This window comes from Panicum hallii, chromosome 8 (genome assembly GCF_002211085.1).
Source record: "Panicum hallii strain FIL2 chromosome 8, PHallii_v3.1, whole genome shotgun sequence".
Classification (NCBI taxonomy): domain Eukaryota; kingdom Viridiplantae; phylum Streptophyta; class Magnoliopsida; order Poales; family Poaceae; genus Panicum; species Panicum hallii.
Window position 1 is genome coordinate 32,940,553 of NC_038049.1, and position 19,933 is coordinate 32,960,485.

Genomic DNA, 19,933 nt, shown 5'->3' on the forward strand with positions numbered 1-19,933 from the left:
TAGGGTTACCTCCGCCCACCCGGTCCAACTTGGACTTCGCACATCTCGCAGCGCTCACCCCGCCCGCTCCCACCTTGTTCCACCGGAGCCGCCGCCCGCTGCCCCTCGCCATTGCCGAGGTCTCCAGATCCCCGCGTCCCCCAGATCCGCGCGCTCACCCCGCCCGCTCCCACCTGGTTCCCACATCTCGCGCCCGCCGGCTGCTGCGCCATCCTCTACGCGCGTCGGCCCCTCGCCATCGCCGGCGGCCTCCGGATCCGCGCCGCCCCTCGCCATTGCCGGGGTCCCCCAGATTGTGACACTCAGGTAATTAGCTAGGTTATACCTTAGATTTTAAGCATGCTTGTATGTTCAAAGTTTGGCAAAAATGTACTTTATGTATGCAATGCTATGGAAGAAAGGATGTTTATGTAATTAATATTAACTAAAGGTCCTCTTATGCAAAATGTATGGAGATGAGGGAAAAGTTTAAAAGTATAAGGGTTATTTTGCAAAAAGTGATATCAGTGGTTAAATTTCAAAAATATGTATGAAATTACCATAGGGTATAAGTGTAAAAGTAATTTTACTTAAGGATTTACATAAAACATGAAATTTTTACTAAGTTCATTTTATCTCTAAAACTATTGCTCAAATGCAGATGAACCTTAAAGAGAAGTTGTAGAGTTTGAAAAACCATGCACTTTTGCTTTTTCGACCATCTCCATTTGAGCATTGGTTTAAAAGTTGCAAGCCCTTTACAGTAAGGCCCCTGCCTTTCTCTGAAATTACAGATCAGTCCACAAATCAGTTCATCCCCTTCTTCCTCAGGCGCCTCTGTTTCTCCTGCTCTGCCTTCTCTGTTTCCTCTGTCGCCGGGGTTATGAGCCGCCCTAGCTCGCCGCCGGCCATCTCCCCTACCCTCTCCCATCCACGCGTCGCCTGCTGCTTGGCCGCCGCTCTACCCCCCCTTTTGCTGGCGCCCCGCCCGTGTGCCACGGGCCTGCGCACTGTCAGCATTGCTCGCCGGCGCCGCTTCTGCCGCCGCTGCGAATCCCGCGGGCGAGCCTTATCCCCTCCCCTCTCTTCTGCCCTACGGCACCAGTGGCCCGCCATCACCCCGTCTGCCTATAAAGGAGTCGCCCGGGGCACCTCGCGCGCGTACAGAGCCCGCCGCTCCTCCATTGCCGCCGCCGGAACCTCGGGCCACCGTGGGACCTCTCCCTCCGCCCTTTCCCTCCCCAAATTGACTACACTAGCAGCTTCCTCGTGCCCCACTGCACCTCCCCCGCCCGTTCCTCCCCTTCCCCGCACGCCGGAACCACCCCGCCGCCGTGCGCCTCCGGCCGCCGGCCCGGCTCACCGTGGGTAGCCCGATTCCGGCCGTCCCAAGCCTCCCCGAGACTACCACAGGTAGCGCAGGATCTCCTTGTGCTCCCCCTCTCTTTTCCCCCACCGCCGGCGACCTCACCGGCCGGAATTTGGCCGGACATGTGCCTCCTCCCCGCCGGCCATAGCCCCTGGACTTGATTGCTTTGACTGTTTTTCTTCCAGGGGGTTATCTGCTAAATGTCAGGACTAAGTTGTAAAGGGTACTTGTTATTTCATGTGAGAGTCTTTTCTGTCTTGTAAAATTTGTAACAAATCACAGAAAAATCCTAAAATGACAAAACTAGTTTTGTTAGAAACTAGATTTCAAATTCTATAACTTTGGTTAATAAAGTTTAGTGTGAAACAATTTACTTTTATCCTCATTGTTAAACCTAAGATTAGGGAATGACTTATGCGTAACCTTGATATTCAATACTTGATTACTTATAAAGTTTGACCTAAATATTTCATGAGCTCTAGGTAACTTTGTGCAAGGTTGCAAACTTAACTTTAATTTAAACTTAACCTCTTTTATTATGAAACTTTCCAATTTAAAATAAACCTAATGTATAACCTTCTCTAATTGGAATCTTTTAGTATTCACTAATGTAATGTTTTATAATGCTAATATATAATCAAATTTCTATGATCTTTTATTTAAAGTTTTGAAATCAAATTTTAGTTTATTTCAAATTTAATCCAAATATTTAATTTATATTACAATAAAATTCTACCATATCTTATAAATAGTGTTTCAAATCTAAACCCTCTTTATTCTATGCATGTTTGTGTGTTAATTGAATGAGTTATAATATTGAAATGTAAATTTTAAATTTAAAAATTCACCTTATTAATTTAATGCATTTCATATAGAATCAACGACACTTGACGACGGAGATTACGAACTGGTCTTAGGACAAGACCAAGGCTTCCCAGAAGATCCAGCGCAAGTCGTCGAGGAACTAACTGAAGCCCCGAACTTGAGTTCGGAAGCCTCTGACTCTCCTGCCCCCACCCCCACTCCAGAAGGCAAGCCCCGGACATATCCCACTACTTTATTTACACTGCAATCTATGTCTATCTATATTATATTTTACATTAAGTCTAGGAATTGAAATGAAACCCTAGATGCATGAATCCTAGGAAATTCAATGTAATGCTCCCGTGTCCTTATCGGATAGTTGCTCCGCTAATAGGACCGGTAGAAGTCGAGTGATTTCCTGTCACTCGCGCGATATAGGAGTTGCATGTTTACATTTCTGCAACCACTATAAGGATGACGGACAGGGTCATGTGCTGTATCATGACCTGAAGTTTTACCCTGTCTGTTTTGTTAAAAGTTGATAAGGTCGATCCCTGTGGTAGTGGTGGCTAAGTTTTTGAAAGTACTAGCCACATACCGCGAAATATGGTAAGCGGCAAGCCTAGTACCCGAATGGCCCGGCAAATGGACTTGTCTCCACCACTCGACTTTTATTTTATGTTTACACGCACCGACGTGTGGGAGTACGTTCTGCAAGGCAGACAGGAATACGGGTTTTGTAGTCGCGCTACAGACGTATGTCCTGTACACATTGGGTGTGCGTACGGTCCTGCAGTCGCTTGTGGTGGCCCTGATCCATAACCCGGAATATGAGGGAAACGGTTGCTTGGAACGCCCTGTTGGTATTCCGAGCGTGTGAGTTAGGTGTACCTTGCAAGGTTAAATTCGATTCGAATCGTCCGCCTCTCACGAGGATTGAGATTGCTTATCCCTTTTACCACATTGAGTAAGAAGTGGAACTAATGATGGATAATCTTGATAGATGATAATCACTACCTTGCTTGCTTAGTGTAGGTGCTAATCTAGAATAAATACTCAACTAGAAAATGAAAGCTAAAACTTGAAAATAGTTCATACTCTTTGTTACTTTTCAGCTGAAAATAAACCCAGAGCCTTTGCAATGCCTTCATGAGTCTAGTTATGGGCTAAGTATACCCAACCCCGGGTAAGCCTTGCTGAGTATTAGAATACTCAGCCTTGCCAATGTTTGTTTCAGGTATAACCTACGAGAACCCCACGGACAACCTTGGGTGGCCAACGTCCGTTCCGTTTGGCTGGTCCGTGGAGTGGGACCCGTCCCCGGCCAGCACAGACCCTCCGGAGTAACACCAAGCCCTGGGCTAAGCTTGGCGTTCGCCTTCGCGACGTGTGTAGTCGCGTAAAAACTTTTTCTTCCGCTGTGAGTTTAGACAAGCTGTTACGCTTGTCAGTTTGAACATGGTTGTATAAATTTACTTCTCTTGAACTCGTTTTGTAATAATATATATATATGGCTGTAAATTAAAGTTGATGAGCTATTCTGTGATGTAAACTCGCCATCGTGCGAGGTAAACCTGCTTCGATCCTGCTGAACCGTGGTTGAATCGGGCGGAGACCCGACAGACCAAAGGATTGTTCCGTTTGAAGTGCGTTAAGCTGATTGCAGTTGTACGGCGATCAATAGCGCACTTGAGCCGGAATAATTCGAGCGGTTCTGCCACAGCTGGTATCAGAGCTGTAGGTTTACCTTTACATCCGGAGAAGCTCTTAAAAAGGTGTTTTCAGGATAAAAGTTTGCCAACAAATGAATTTACAAAGTACGTTGGATTCGTTAAGGTTGGTGATTAGAACGTAAAGCCCTAGGGGTTAATATGGGAAAGTATCAGGTGGCTAATAGTATCTATATATGTATAGATAGTTCTAACTTGCAGCACTACTTTCCGTCAAAACTTAAATTCCTGCACAATCCAACCTTACTTCCTGTAACGACATCTACGTACGGAGGTAAGAAGGTAAGGATCCTCAGCCAACTGAGGGAGCTTGGCCTTCCCGTCGGTGATGCGAACCGAACGCTGTTTCTCAAGCAGTGGCCTACTTGAGATGCTGCCAATATACCAACTTAGGTTGACTATATTGGGAGTATATGGTTCGGCGCAGGGTATGGCGATCGCTGTTCATACCCCCGCATTTTGCGGTACCCCCCGTGAATACGTTGTTTCGATAACGTATGTTAACGTTGTCTGTACGGCGGTAATTGTACAGATGCTGTTTCTATAGTGAGCAGTAATGATTGGGGACGCTTTCATGTCGTGCTGCCATGAAAGGTTCATGAGATTTATATAAATATGTGTATTTTTCTGCAGGTACACTAACCACGTTTACGCTGTTAGGATGCGTAGGGTTTACCGACTAGTTATATATAGTGAGAGACGTATGGTTATGCCACCGGAATTAATTACGTAAGTCCGAAAATATTCGGCAGTTGTTTTGTTTGTGAGGACGAGTAGTGCGTGCATGCATCATTTGTTAATAAAAGAATTTCATATATGATGGACATGTTGTTTGTATTTGGAATGGATTAATGAAGAAGTTAACGACAGCTTTAAGTTGGGTATCCTATATGGGATCTTAGTTTTCCATCTGATTTCTAGCCTTTGCTGTTAACAGAATTGGTTATCATGATCTGTTTATCTTGTATTCTCCTAACAAGATAACAAGTTTTACCATTTGCATCCTGGTCGCAGATGGCAGCACCTTCCAATGTTTGCTGGGATCCAGAAGGGCATCTCCACACTAATGCCCTTCATTGGGAGGGTTTTCCTCGCTTGCTATGGGAATCCTTGCAGGCTTTCTATTATACAGAACCCCCTCAGTATGACGCTGTTGAACATGTGGAAGACGGAATCCATAGGGCCCATGTTAGGATGAGTATACCTCAGCATCCTTTCCGTTCACAATGGCAGCCTATTGAGATCAGCACGACGGGCTACAGAATTATGGACACCATTGAAGCAGCGGCCCTAGAAGCTATTTATGCTTTTTGCAGTCAACACCCCGAGGAAGTTGTAGGACAACCTATAGGTTTGTTTGCCACGACAGATCCTGGTGAAGCGGAGCGAGACCTTGGAACAATTCCTGAAAGTCATAGACTGGAAGGTCCACCCGAAGAAGTGGTGCAAGGAATGAGACGTTATACGAGCGTGCAATACCACTATCACATGCTGCTACGCCGTGAGATAAGCCATCTGATTACTGCTGCGCGAAGTTTCCACGGGGACGCTGCCAGATACTTTACTCAGGCCGATCAACTTCAAGCAGTGGTAATTGAGAAGAATGGAGTAATCGCTACTCAAAACGAGACCATCCATCATCGTGAAGATTAGATCAACGAGAGTGATCACATAATCACTCAGCGGGATACTGTTATTGAATTTCTACAGGCACAAGTTCAAGATCTGATCCTTGCAGTGGATGATGCTCAAGCTCAGATTGAAGAATTGCAGCAGCCCCCGATTCCTCCCGTTGCACCTGCAGCACCTGAAGCTGAAGAGGAAGATCCCGAGGAGATTGAAGGGGTCTCCGAACTTGATTCTGAGCATGGGATCCTGTCGTCAGTCCCCATCATTCCTCTTCTGGAAGCCAGTCATCAGTGGGCAACTTTGATGACTTTTAGTTTCGGTTGATAGGGTGATGGTTTAGATGTAATAAATGTATAAGATGTAATATAAGTAGTGTGTAGAATATTTAGTTATAAAGCCACTTGTTGTATATGTGGCATGTACTTTTGGGTAAAAGTTTGTAACCTTGGGAGTGTACTGATGTAAGATAGTAGTATCTTTATAGTAATCCAAATCCTGAGTTCTGGTTATTCTGCTCGACATCTGTGTGTCTGTTATAAGTAGATTGAATGGAGCATATGCATTACATTTCAGCTGGATAAATTGCATATTATCTGAAATTGGAGTAAGATTATGGTTGATAATGGATATCTTCCTTATTTCAGATGGTTGGAGCTACTCGAGGAACCCCGGAAGGATTCCGGGCAGGACCACCTGGTAGTTCCCAGCAACCACCACCGCCACCTCCAAACCTGGCCGAGGTTATGGCCCGGCAAACCGAGCTTCTAAATCAACTTGTACAAGCTCAGATGGGCCATTTCCAGCAGCAACCTCGAGGCCGAGGAGAACCTCTATCGGCCACTTATCAGGACTTTCTCAGCACCCAACCCCCTTTGTTCCATAAGGCCGATGAGCCTCTGGACGCAGATGCCTGGTTGCGGACTATCGAGTCTAAGTTCGCTTTACTGTCAGCTCCATGTTCAGAGGAGAACAAAGTGCTCTTCGCAGCCCAGCAACTCCGAGGCCATGCACGTCTTTGGTGGGACCAGTTTCATGCAATGCAACCCGCCGAACACGTGATCATTTGGGATGAATTTCGGACTGCTTTTCGGGCCCATCACATACCAGCTGGACTCATTGAGCGAAAGCTCAATGAATTTTTAAATCTGACCCAAGGTACCCGCACAGTTACACAATATGCACAGGTTTTCAATCACCTGAGCCAGTATGCGGGATCACACGTGGACACAGATGCCCGCAAATGTGATCGTTTTCGTCGAGGCCTAAACACCAAGCTCAAGGAATGGCTGAATTTAGTGAAGGCCAATGATTTCAATGAGTTGGTCAACATGGCCATAACTCAAGAAGATTGTATTGCCGCCCACAGGGCGGAAAAGAAACGGAAAGCACCCACAGGACCTGCAACTCCACAGTCGCTTCGGTATCGGCTAGTCCCGAGTAATGCCCCTCGAGCTCCGCCTCGAGGCAATATATCAGGCAGATGGGTAGCCCGACCTCCCCAGCAAGCACAATTCAATCGACCACCCCTGCCACAAAATCAGCAACAACCTCAACAAGGTCTGCGGCCGAGCTTTCCGCCAGCTACTCCCGGAAACAACAATAATCGTTGTTTCAATTGCGGAAGCCCGTCCCATTTCATTAAGGATTGCCCTCAACCTAGGAAATCATTCCAAGGGCAAACATCTAATCCAAACTACAAAGGCAAGGGTAAGAGACAAGTGGTGCAGGTCCGACAAGGGAGGGTGAATCTCACTACGCTCTCCGAACTTCCTGAAGGGGCACCAATAATGACGGGTACATTTTCTATCAACTATCATCCCGTTATTGTTCTTTTTGATACTGGTGCCACCCATAGTTTTATCAGCATGAATTGTGGAACTAAATTAGGCTTGGATATCTATCCTGTTAATGGAGTATATATGATAACAACTCCGGGTGGTAATATCTCCTCAAATCAGGTTTGTAGAAGTGTACCAATTCAAATGGGTAACAATTTGATGAAGGCAGATTTACTCTTACTAGACCTAAAAGGAGTAGATGTTCTTTTAGGAGTAAATTGGATGACCCAACATCATGTGTCTCTAGATATTCCTTCAAGAACCGTGGAGATAGGTTCCCCGGAAAATAAGCCTACCATTCTTTATCTTCCACAACCAAAATCCTTTAACTCTTGCACCTATACCATATCTAAGGTCAAACTTGAGGATATTCCAGTCGTCTGTGAATATCTAGATGTTTTTCCGGATGACTTACCTGGAATGCCACCAGACAGAGATATCGAGTTCATTATAGAACTCCAACCTGGTACAGCCCCTATTTCTAAGAGACCTTACCGTATGCCTCCTAATGAGTTGGCTGAATTAAAAGCCCAACTCCAAGATCTCCTAGACAAAGGCTTCATTCGTCCAAGTGCATCACCATGGGGTTGCCCGGCCTTGTTTGTAAAAAAGAAAGACAATAGCTTGAGGCTATGTGTGGATTATCGTCCTCTCAATGCGGTGACTATCAAAAATAAGTACCCTCTACCCCGCATTGATATCCTCTTTGATCAATTAGCCGGAGCCAAGGTGTTTTCTAAAATAGATCTTCGTTCCGGCTACCACCAAATTAAGATTCGACCCAGTGATGTTCCAAAAATAGCTTTCTCCACTCGGTATGGTCTATACGAGTATCTTGTCATGTCATTTGGTCTCACTAATGCCCCAGCCTATTTCATGTACCTCATGAATTCCGTCTTCATGCAAGAGCTCGACAAGTTTGTCGTGGTCTTCATTGATGACATCTTGATCTATTCTAAAACTCCAGAAGATCATGCTAAGCATCTCCATGTCATCCTTCAGCGATTAAGAGACCACCACCTGTATGCCAAATTCTCTAAATGTGAATTTTGGCTAGATACAGTCAAATTCCTGGGCCATACCATTTCTGGTGACGGAATATCCGTCGATCCCAGTAAAGTACAAGAAGTGATGGATTGGAAACCCCCAACCTCCGTCCATCAAATTCGTAGTTTTCTCGGTCTAGCTGGCTATTATCGCTGTTTTATTCCTGATTTTTCCAGAATAGCCAAACCCATGACCGAACTACTAAAGAAAGGTGTAAAATTTTCCTGGGATCAAAAATGCGAAGATGCATTTCATACTCTCAGAAATCATCTTACGACTGCTCCAGTCTTAGCTCAACCTGATGTCTCAAAGTCTTTTGACATCTACTGTGATGCATCGGGAACTGGACTTGGTTGTGTACTTATGCAAGACAACCGAGTAATGGCATATGCATCACGAGCACATAGGGTTCATGAACAAAATTATCCCACCCATGATCTCAAACTCGCAGCAGTTATTCATGCCCTAAAGATCTGGAGACACCATCTGATGGGTACGAAATGTCATATTTATACCGATCATAAAAGCCTCAAGTACATCTTTACCCAGGCAGATCTAAATATGAGGCAAAGACGTTGGCTAGAACTAATCAAGGATTATGATTTAGAAGTACACTATCATCCCGGCAAAGCTAATGTTGTTGCCGATGCTCTCAGTCGCAAGGCGCATTGTTCTTGCCTATCCATTGAAGCATTCGACAAAACTCTCTGTTGGGAAATGAGTAAGCTCAACTTAGAGATCATTTCCCAAGGTGACTTAAACCATATCTCGATTGAAGCCACACTCAGAGGTAATATTGTTCTAGCACAACAGCGTAATGAAGGGGTCAAAATCATTAAACAAAAGTTAATCCAAGGTGAAGGAAAGTACAAATGCTTCCGAGTAGATCCTGAAGGAGTTTTATGGTTCAACAAACGTATTGTTGTACCCAAGGACCATAAGCTCCGCAGGCAAATAATGGACGAGGCCCACTTGTCCAAATTCTCTATACATCCTGGCAGTACGAAGATGTATCAGGATCTGAAACAGAACTTTTGGTGGACTCGTATGAGGCGAGAAATTGCCAAATATGTGTCAGAATGTGATATCTGTCAAAGAGTCAAAGCCAGTCATTTGAAGACTGCTGGTATCCTTCAACCTCTACCCATTCCCTCGTGGAAGTGGGAGGATATCAGTATGGACTTTATTGTTGGCTTGCCCAACACTTCTCGGAGGCATGACTCTATTTGGGTAATCGTTGATCGATTAACCAAGACTGCACATTTCCTTCCCGTGCATACCAGTATATTGCTAAGAAGTATGCCGAGATCTATTTGGATCAGATTGTTCGACTTCATGGAGTACCTAAAACGATCATTTCTGATCGTGGAGCACAATTTGTTGCCCGGTTCTGGGAACAGCTTCATGATGCTCTTGGGACTAAATTAATTCGAAGCTCTGCCTACCATCCTCAGACAGATGGGCAAACTGAGCGAATAAACCAGATTCTGGAAGATATGCTCCGAGCTTGTGTACTCCAATTTGACAAAAACTGGGATAAATACTTGTCATTAGCAGAATTCTCTTACAATAATAGCTATCAGACAAGTATTAAGATGGCCCCATTTGAAGCATTATACGGTCGCCGATGCCGAACACTTTGAGTTGGTCACAAACCGGCGAACGTAAAATTTTTGGACCCGATCTGGTTATAGAAGCAGAAGATAAAGTCAAGCTTATCCAGAATAATCTAAAGGCCGCCCAATCTCGACAGAAAAGCTACGCTAATATACGAAGAAGACATTACAGTTTCACATCGGAGACTTCGTGTATCTTCGAGTATCTCCTATCCGAGGTGTTCAAAGATTCGGTGTAAAAGGGAAACTTGCTCCTCGATACATCGGACCCTTTGAAATCCTTGAAATTTGTGGACCTGTAGCTTATCGTCTCCAACTTCCTCCTCAATTAGCGGCCATCCATAACATCTTTCATGTATCCCAACTCAGGAAGTGTGTTAAAATCCCCACCGAGATCATCGATTCCCAAGCTATCGAAATCGAACCCGATCTGACCTATACGGAATATCCCATCAGAATCCTTGACACTAAAGAGAGAAGTACCAGGAGAAAAACCACCAAAATGTACAAGATTCAATGGAACTATCACACAGAGGAAGAAGCAACATGGGAAACCGAATCTTATCTCCAATACAACTTTCCCAAATTCTTCCAAACCAATCTTCGAGCTTGATCTTTCTGCTCCATTCTGCTTCGGAATCTCGGGATGAGATTCTTTTTAGGGGGGAAGGCTGTGACACTCAGGTAATTAGCTAGGTTATACCTTAGATTTTAAGCATGCTTGTATGTTCAAAGTTTGGCAAAATGTACTTTATGTATGCAATGCTATGGAAGAAAGGATGTTTATGTAATTAATATTAACTAAAGGTCCTTTTATGCAAAATGGATGGAGATGAGGGAAAAGTTTAAAAGTATAAGGGTTATTTTGCAAAAAGTGATATCAGTGGTTAAATTTCAAAAATATGTATGAAATTACCATAGGGTATAAGTGTAAAAGTAATTTTACTTAAGGATTTACATAAAACATGAAATTTTACTAAGTTCATTTTATCTCTAAAACTATTGCTCAAATGCAGATGAACCTTAAAGAGAAGTTGTAGAGTTTGAAAAACCATGCACTTTTGCTTTTTGGACCATCTCCATTTGAGCATTGGTTTAAAAGTTGCAAGCCCTTTACAGTAAGGCCCCTGCCTTTCTCTGAAATTACAGATCAGTCCACAAATCAGTTCATCCCCTTCTTCCTCGGGCGCCTCTGTTTCTCCTGCTCTGCCTTCTCTGTTCCTCTGTCGCCGGGGTTATGAGCCGCCCTAGCTCGCCGCCGGCCATCTCCCCTACCCTCTCCCATCCACGCGTCGCCTGCTGCTTGGCCGCCACTCTACCCCCCTTTTGCTGGCGCCCCGCCCGTGTGCCACGGGCCTGCGCACTGTCAGCATTGCTCGCCGGCGCCGCTTCTGCCGCCGCTGCGAATCCCGCGGGCGAGCCTTATCCCCTCCCCTCTCTTCTGCCCTACGGCACCAGTGGCCCGCCATCACCCCGTCTGCCTATAAAGGAGTCGCCCGGGGCACCTCGCGCGCGTACAGAGCCCGCCGCTCCTCCATTGCCGCCGCCGGAACCTCGGGCCACCGTGGGACCTCTCCCTCCGCCCTTTCCCTCCCCAAATTGGACTACACCAGCAGCTTCCTCGTGCCCCACTGCACCTCCCCGCCCGTTCCTCCCCTTCCCGCACGCCGGAACCACCCGCCGCCGTGCGCCTCCGGCCGCCGGCCCGGCTCACCGTGGGTAGCCCGATTCCGGCCGTCCCAAGCCTCCCCGAGACTACCACAGGTAGCGCAGGATCTCCTTGTGCTCTCCTCTTTTTCCCCACCGCCGGCGACCTCACCGGCCGGAATTTGGCCGGACATGTGCCTCCTCCCCCGCCGGCCATAGCCCCTGGACTTGATTGCTTTGACTATTTTCTTCCAGGGGGTTATCTGCTAAATGTCAGGACTAAGTTGTAAAGGGTACTTGTTTTCATGTGAGAGTCTTTTCTGTCTTGTAAAAATTTGTAACAAATCACAGAAAAAATCCTAAAATGACAAAACTAGTTTTGTTATAGAAACTAGATTTCAAATTCTATAACTTTGGTTAATAAAGTTTAGTGTGAAACAATTTACTTTTATCCTCATTGTTAAACCTAAGATTAGGGAATGACTTATGCGTAACCTTGATATTCAATACTTGATTACTTTATAAAGTTTGACCTAAATATTTCATGAGCTCTAGGTAACTTTGTGCAAGGTTGCAAACTTAACTTTAATTTAAACTTAACCCTTTTATTATGAAACTTTCCAATTTAAAATAAACCTAATGTATAACCTTCTCTAATTGGAATCTTTTAGTATTCACTAATGTAATGTTTTATAATGCTAATATATAATCAAATTTCTATGATCTTTTATTTAAAGTTTTGAAATCAAATTTTAGTTTATTTCAAATTTAATCCAAATATTTAATTTATATTACAATAAAATTCTACCATATCTTATAAATAGTGTTTCAAATCTAAACCCTCTTTATTCTATGCATGTTTGTGTGTTAATTGAATGAGTTATAATATTGAAATGTAAATTTTAAATTTAAAAATTCACCTTATTAATTTAATGCATTTCATATAGAATCAACGACACTTGACGACGGAGATTACGAACTGGTCTTAGGACAAGACCAAGGCTTCCCAGAAGATCCAGCGCAAGTCGTCGAGGAACTAACTGAAGCCCCGAACTTGAGTTCGGAAGCCTCTGACTCTCCTGCCCCCACCCCCACTCCAGAAGGCAAGCCCCGGACATATCCCACTACTTTATTTACACTGCAATCTATGTCTATCTATATTATATTTTACATTAAGTCTAGGAATTGAAATGAAACCCTAGATGCATGAATCCTAGGAAATTCAATGTAATGCTCCCGAGTCCTTATCGGATAGTTGCTCCGCTAATAGGACCGGTAGAAGTCGAGTGATTTCCTGTCACTCGCGCGATATAGGAGTTGCATGTTTACATTTCTGCAACCACTATAAGGATGACGGACAGGGTCATGTGCTGTATCATGACCTGAAGTTTTACCCTGTCTGTTTTGTTAAAAGTTGATAAGGTCGATCCCTGTGGTAGTGGTGGCTAAGTTTTTGAAAGTACTAGCCACATACCGCGAAATATGGTAAGCGGCAAGCCTAGTACCCGAATGGCCCGGCAAATGGACTTGTCTCCACCACTCGACTTTTATTTTATGTTTACACGCACCGACGTGTGGGAGTACGTTCTGCAAGGCAGACAGGAATACGGGTTTTGTAGTCGCGCTACAGACGTATGTCCTGTACACATTGGGTGTGCGTACGGTCCTGCAGTCGCTTGTGGTGGCCCTGATCCATAACCCGGAATATGAGGGAAACGGTTGCTTGGAACGCCCTGTTGGTATTCCGAGCGTGTGAGTTAGGTGTACCTTGCAAGGTTAAATTCGATTCGAATCGTCCGCCTCTCACGAGGATTGAGATTGCTTATCCCTTTTACCACATTGAGTAAGAAGTGGAACTAATGATGGATAATCTTGATAGATGATAATCACTACCTTGCTTGCTTAGTGTAGGTGCTAATCTAGAATAAATACTCAACTAGAAAATGAAAGCTAAAACTTGAAAATAGTTCATACTCTTTGTTACTTTTCAGCTGAAAATAAACCCAGAGCCTTTGCAATGCCTTCATGAGTCTAGTTATGGGCTAAGTATACCCAACCCCGGGTAAGCCTTGCTGAGTATTAGAATACTCAGCCTTGCCAATGTTTGTTTCAGGTATAACCTACGAGAACCCCACGGACAACCTTGGGTGGCCAACGTCCGTTCCGTTTGGCTGGTCCGTGGAGTGGGACCCGTCCCCGGCCAGCACAGACCCTCCGGAGTAACACCAAGCCCTGGGCTAAGCTTGGCGTTCGCCTTCGCGACGTGTGTAGTCGCGTAAAAACTTTTTCTTCCGCTGTGAGTTTAGACAAGCTGTTACGCTTGTCAGTTTGAACATGGTTGTATAAATTTACTTCTCTTGAACTCGTTTTGTAATAATATATATATATGGCTGTAAATTAAAGTTGATGAGCTATTCTGTGATGTAAACTCGCCATCGTGCGAGGTAAACCTGCTTCGATCCTGCTGAACCGTGGTTGAATCGGGCGGAGACCCGACAGACCAAAGGATTGTTCCGTTTGAAGTGCGTTAAGCTGATTGCAGTTGTACGGCGATCAATAGCGCACTTGAGCCGGAATAATTCGAGCGGTTCTGCCACACAGATCCGCGCGGCCCCTCGTCATCGCCGGTGACGCCCCCGCCAGTCTGCCGGCGTGTGCGTCTCCCCGGCGCCCTTTGCCTCCCGCTCGTCGTTCCCTCGGGGGTCTGCGCGCTCGGCCTGTCGCCGGCGCCACCCGGGGCGCCCTCCTTGGCCTCCTCTGCATCTGTCGCCGGCGCCGGCCTCCTCCGCGCCTTCCCCGGCCTCTATCTCCCCGCGAGCCGTGCTAATTTCACCGTTGATGTGTCTATGCTAGTACTGAATCCTCCAACTTCTAATCCAATTAATTGATGTGTGTATGCTAATTTAGTATATTGTAAATGGCCGCAGATTTCACCGTTGTTGCTACGGATCGTCGGCAAGACCCTCCGTCGCCGTGCTCACGGCAGCGCGCCCTCAACAATTGGGCCGCACTACTTGGCAAGGTGAGCACGAGCACACTCCTTTTAAGTCACAGATCAGATGTCCTTTTAAGTCAAGTGTTCCGTGTGCCTATTAGAGCATCACACCTAGTTGCTCATAATCTCGGTTTAGGCCTGGTACTAATTTTCCTGGAGTATGAGTAGTGCTGTATGTTTACATGTCGGTTATCTTGCAAGATTGCTGCACTCAGGTTGCTGCTACTTTTTTTAACCATTATTCTAATATAGTTTCTGCCACTACTTGGAATTTGTGCATTCTATTTAAGCTGCCCACTGTCATTTGGATAAGCAGCCAATTTTATTCATACACCGAACCTGGTGATCCAGAGGTGGCAGAAAATGATTGAAACCAGAGAACTAAACTTGGTTGTACTGCCATCTCTTACTAACCTTGGCACTTGTTTTTCTTTATTTCTTTAGCTTTGAAAATGGTTGACGACAGAAGGAAGGCGATGTACGATGGTTTTGATAGTGTCAATTTTAGTCATTCTAGAGAATGGGGCGAGGTGGCTAAAGATTTTGTGTCTCGTGCATTTGCCAATAACCCTTCTACGGTGAAGTGTCCATGTAGTATCTGTCGGAATTGTTGGCGGCAAAATCTGCACAACCTACAACTGCACCTCTTGAAGAATGGGTTTATGCCCAACTACTTGGTGTGGTATGAGCTAGGAGAGGTGGAGGATCCAGTGCCGGATGCTGCTGTGGTGGATGAGGAGGAGGATGTGGACCGCATGGATGAGATGTTGGCGGATCTTAGGAATGAGTATCTAGAAGGGGAGTCGTTAGAGCCATCGGAGGAAATCCAACAATTCTATAAGCTTCTAGAGGCTGTAGAGCGCAAAGTGCACGAGGGAACTCATGTGACCGTACTAGAGGCGGTAACACGGCTTATGGCGATGAAGTCCAAGTATAACATATCAAATAACTGCTTCAATGATTTCCTGAAGTTCGTTATGGATCTTATCCCTCAAAACCATGAGTTGCCGAAAGACTTGTACCACTGCAAAAAGGTTGTGGCTGGTCTCGGTATGGATTACAAGAAGATCGATGCATGCGAAAATAATTGCATGTTGTTTTGGAATCGTGGTGAAGGCCTGGTTAATGATGAAGGCCTCACCCATTGTAAGGTCTGCAAGAAGTCCAGATATATTGAGGTGGTAGACGAGGATGGATGTTCTGTCACTACAAATGTGCCGATCAAGCAGCTCCGGTACATGCCGATCGGTCCACGACTTAAACGTCTATTCCTGAATCCAGAGGTGGCAGAGCAAATGAGGTGGCACAAAGTCAGGGATCGTAGTGAGCAAGATCCGGATATCATGATCCATCCATCCGATGGTGAGGCTTGGGAAGCACTGGATAGTTTTGATCCAGGATTTGCGAGTGATCCTAGGAGTGTTCGTCTCGGTATGTCGACAGATGGATTCACTCCATACAGCACAAGCTCCACCTCATATTCATATTGGCCGGTTTTCATGATGCCATACAATCTTCCTCCTACCAAATGCATGAAGGAAGGGTTCATGTTCCTTGCCCTTATTATTCCGGGCCCTAAGCATCCTGGAACGAAAATCAACGTATTCATGGAGGCATTGATGAAAGAGTTGGAAGATTTGTGGAAAGGGCAGGATGCTTATGATGCTTTTTCGAAGCGTCCGTTCAAGTTACGTGCTGCATATCTTTGGTCAATTCATGATCTGCCGGCATATGGTATTTGGTCCGGTTGGTGTACCCATGGAAAATTGATGTGTCCTATATGTAAGAGTGATACAAAAGCATATAGGTTGGATCACGGGAAAAAGGTCACCTTCTTTGATAGTCATCGGCGGTTCCTCCCACGGAATCACCCTTTTAGAAATGACACAAAGTCATTTCGAAAAGGCATAAAAGTTACAGAGGGCCCTCCAAAGCGATTAACAGGAAAAGATATCATTCATCAACTTGAAGATCTAAAGTTGGCCGCTGATGGAGTTAGTTTTGAAGGGTACGGTAAACAACACAATTGGAGTCATAAATCTTTCCTTTGGAACTTACCATATGCGGAGGCATTGATTCTACCGCACAATGTGGATTTGATGCACCAGGAACGCAATGTTGCAGAAAGCATCATAAGCATGTGTTTTGACTTCACAGGTCAAACAAAAGATAACCTCAATGCAAGGAAAGATTTAGCCATGCTTTGTGATCGTCCTTTCCTTGAGGTGCAACGAAGTGCTAATGGCAATGAGAGTAGACCCCGAGCTCCGTACTGTTTAAAGCCGGAAGATTGAAAAAAGATACTTCGATGGGTGAAATCATTGAAGTTCCCAGATCGGTATGCGGCTAACTTAAAGCGAGCAGTTAATCTTGGTACCGGTAAACTCAATGGGTTGAAGAGTCATGATTACCATATTTTGATGGAAAGACTTTTGCCGGTAATGTTTCGTGGCTTTTTGAGTCACGATTTATGGAAGATGTTGGCTGAACTGAGTTACTTCTATAGGCAGCTATGTGCTAAAGAAATCTCAAAGAAATTGATGCTAAAGTTTGAGAAGGAAGTAGTTGTCCTTTTATGCAAGATGGAGAAAGTGTTCTCGCCTGGATTTATGAATTGTATGCAACATTTGATGGTGCATTTACCTTGGGAAGTGCGTGTAGGAGGACCTGTGCAGTTCAGGTGGATGTATAGTCAGGAAAGAGAACTGAAAAAACTCAGAGCTACGGTGCGGAATAAGGCAAGGGTTGAGGGGTGTATTGCCGAGGCATTCGCAGCGAAAGAGATTACAAACTTCTCAAACTTGTATCTATCAAGCGCGAACAATGTCAATGCTCATTCGACACGGTACCATATCGTGAATGAAGCTCCATTGTCCGACCTCAGTGTGTTCCAATGGAAGGGTATAGGGGTCGGAGCTAGTACTGCACATAATGTGGAATTACCAGAGCGTAACCGGATTCTGTTGTACATGTACTGCAACATGCCAGAACTTACTCCTTTCTTTAACATGTTTGAGGAAGCATATAAGCCACGTGGTCAACAGCTTACACAAAAGCAATGGGATGATATTTTAGTAAAAGGGGGATCTGGTGGCAACAGTTTTATTACATGGTTCCACGAGCATGTAATCATCTTTCTTGAGAGCTAGTTCTTCCTTTCAGTAGTATTTACTTCAACTATATTAACTCTTAACTCTTGATGTAGTGCAAGAAACCTGATGTTGAAGTCCCCGAAGACTTGCAACAGATATCACATGGCCAACTAACCGCAAGGAAATTTAGTCGTTATGATATTCAAGGATATCGATTTCGAACAGTAAGATTAGAAGCGAACCGTCCTCTTGCATCTACAAGGAACAGCGGAGTAGTAGCATCAACGGTCAATAATGATGGAGACACAGATGACTACTACGGCGTTCTCCAAGATATAACGGAGTATACTTTTGGAGGTCGCAAACCACTTAAGATTGTGACCTTTGACTGTATATGGTTTGATCCAATAGCTGGCACGCGCGTGATTGGTCATGACACGGTGGAGGTGAAGCATGCATCGCGATACAAAGGCAATGAGTACAATAATATAGTACTTGCTCATCAAGCGAAGCAAGTGTATTATATGAGTCACCCTCACCCTAGTTTCAAGAATTGGTGGGTTGTGTCTAGAGTTACTCCTGAAATTAACCCTCACCAATATGATAACTATAATATCGGTATTCAAGATGATGAAAATGTTGATGTGTACCAAGAAGATGGTGAAGGAGAAAGCGAAGAAGAGTTTAGAGTATCCAATGGGATCGGACTCGAAAATGAGTTGGCTTCTCTTGTTGTAGAATTAATTAGTGAGGAACCTGGTACATCAAACAACAAAACTGTTCGAAAGTCACAGAGACTTATTGAGAGGGAAAGGCTTAACACACGTGTCGCTCAAGAAGAATCTGATGCTGATGACTTTTGAAATGTACACTCAATAAATTTAGTACTCACTCTTATTTGTGTTTGCTTATATGTATTGCTTTGTGAATAAAAATGTTAATTACTCTTTTTGTGTGTGTGCAGATGTGGAGGCATCCGATGGGGGGTAATAAGGACAAGAGGAAAAAGAGGTGCAGCAAATCCCTACCGGAGACATCAACTGACTTGTTTTCGGTAAGGATATGGCACTACAATTTCTGTTTTCCAGATAATATACACAACCATCTTTTCAACTTTGCAAATAAGCATGGAAAGCATATCTTGAATTTTTGAAAATGATGATCATATACACAACCATCTTGGATGAATCAACCAGAAACCAAATTTATGAAAGCAAGAAACCAGTTGATCCTCTAACACTCTTATGGAAAGCAGAATCTGAGCTTGAAACTTGAGGGTTACATACTAAAGGTTGCTTTGTACGCTTCTTTGATAATTCACCTAATACCAGTTAATCCTTGATTCTTACAATTATTCATAGAATCTGTACTGGTATACGTCCTCTGCGTTTGGCATTCATGAAACTTTAGGTATTCAATCTGAATACCATCAATATATTGTGTAGGCAGGAAACTTTAGGAAATTCATCAAAATACTTATTTGTTCTGAAACTGAGTCAACCAGTTGATAGAAACTCTAGCATACATAAACTATTTGTTCTGTAGGCATGTATTTGTCATTTCTATAAGTGGCATTCACATCTCACTTTTGCAAAACTCAATTGGTAATTTTAGTAGCAGTTGAGATGCATGCTATTTCTTTTTATCGGTGACTACACACCTGTACTAGTTAGCATATACTTATCTAAAATTTGACTAGTCTTGAACTGTATTTCTTTGCGCTTGAAACTTAGGCCTTTTAAATGGAATGCCTTATGGAGTAACTCTGGATTTAGAACTGAGAATGACCTGTAGCCTCAACAGGGCTAGTTATTTGCTAATACATGTACACGTATATGAAATTAACAAATATGAAATTAAGTTGCTGCTCATTTTTGCACCTGATGGATCTGAAGCCACAATATCACCAGTTCGCGTGGGTAGCATGTGGTCTATTGTATGGGAAGCCACCGCCTAGCAGATTATTGGGCCAACCTTCACCCTCTTCTTCAATTATAAAAGACCAGCATTTTTGAAAATTGCCATGACGCAAAGTTATGTCTGCAACATACTTCACGCTGCATACATGGAGTTGCTGGAGAAACACTGGTTATTGCATCACAAAACATTGTTCACTGGTACAAAACGGACACAGTTACAGGCTCCAATGAATGTCACAAATCGACAAAGTTCCAAAGGGTAACAGAA